The sequence below is a fragment of the Vigna radiata genome, chromosome 5 (genome assembly GCF_000741045.1).
Source record: "Vigna radiata var. radiata cultivar VC1973A chromosome 5, Vradiata_ver6, whole genome shotgun sequence".
In the NCBI taxonomy this organism is placed as follows: domain Eukaryota; kingdom Viridiplantae; phylum Streptophyta; class Magnoliopsida; order Fabales; family Fabaceae; genus Vigna; species Vigna radiata.
This window is the reverse complement of record NC_028355.1, coordinates 7,263,189-7,264,943: the sequence shown is the minus strand read 5'-3', so window position 1 is coordinate 7,264,943 and position 1,755 is coordinate 7,263,189.

Genomic DNA, 1,755 nt, shown 5'->3' with positions numbered 1-1,755 from the left:
ATATATTATGTCATACAATTTTGACGATGGAAAACTAAGAATGTAAAGGATGCCTAAAGAAGCAAGAAAAAGATTTCATGACAAAAGCTGTGAGATAAGAACTTTCAAGAAGGGCAAAGTCATTGATTCATATCAATTCCTTTGTCTGTTGAGATTGCAAAGGAGTATTTATTGTATGAGTTTTGATAGAATATGAATCAAGTTTGTGGAGAAAGATTTTGAAATAAGAGTGAAATAAATGAGAAGTTGGAGAATGATCCTAGGAGCCAAAGATTTTGGTATACTAAATGGAGAAAACTTTTGGTCTTTGCTACATAGAACAAAGTGTATGGTTTGAAAGATAAAAGAATTCATAAATTTTGGAATCAAGAACCTGACTTCAATGTTTTGCGTAGAGTTGTCAAAATGGGTTACAACCTGCGGGCCAACCTAGCCCACTACGGGTTTGGGCCGGGTTGAGTTTGAAAAACATTTAATTTTTTTATGCGGGTCAATTTTCAACCTGGCTCGTTTAAACCCACTCATTCGAGTTGAACCCGTGGTGAGCCGGTTTGGCTCACCAACCTACTTAATCTCTTTTTATATTATTATTTTATGAAAACCCTAAAAAATACTAATGGCATTTAGATTGTATTGTACCTTTTTCTATTATTTTGAATTGTCTTGAGTTTAATATCATTTTATGAGTGAAATTTATTTAGATTTAAATTACAAAAAATTGTAATTTTTTTATTTTAAAAAAATTGTAATTAAGTGAGCTCGTGAGCCAACCGTTTAACCCACAAACCCATGGTGAACTGGGCCGGAGTGGAATTTTTCTAGCTTGCTAATAAAGGGTGTTGCTCCCTCAACCACCACCCCTTCTCCCTCCACCTCCCCAAACCCTCTACAAAATTTTTTAATTACAAAAGTAACTTTTTTTACTTTTAACCCTATTTATTTACTTTATTCTGAAACCCTAAATTCCTACCTATTTTTACTCACCTATTTTCATTCACCCATTTTCACTCGTGCAGTCCCACCCCCCACTCTTCCAAGTCTCATTTTTTCTCTTTCCAGATTTCCATCCCCCAAACTCTTACCAGATTCGTTTCTTCTCATCTCCCAACTCTTACTTCTCTTCTCATTGGTTCTTCTTCATATTCATGTCTTTATATTTGCTTGGTTTTTGGTGCGGTGGTGTGGCTTTTCATGCGACGACGGTGCAAGGTGTTTGCGGTGGTCATTCGACGGTGCAACAGTTCCAAACGATAATGAATATTTTATGACTAACAATAATGAACATTTTATGACTAACATCATAAAAAAGTAATTTCATTGACATTAATAAAAAAAATGAAAAATGTATACATGAATTAATTAAAAAAATTCAAAAGTTCAAAATTTTTACTATTTAATTATAATTTAAAATTTTATACATTTAAATGACCAAATTCCTGTCTTAAAGTTTTAAAATTTCAATATTTTAAATTTTTTATTTAAATGATTATATAAAATGTTTCAACTTTTTTTATAAAATTAACTATCCTCCACAATATTTTTTCTGACACATTGCGACATATATTTATTTCTCATATATAAACATTTTTTTATGTGAGATTTCTTAACTCTTCATACGTTGGTGTGGGTAAGATAAAAAATCAGAAAGTTCAAAAAATACAACAATTGAAAGAAGCATAAAAAAACAGAGAGACAGAAAAAAATGAAACATAGAAACATGGTTCCACCATTAAAATAGTTGTGTTGTTTGGGTGA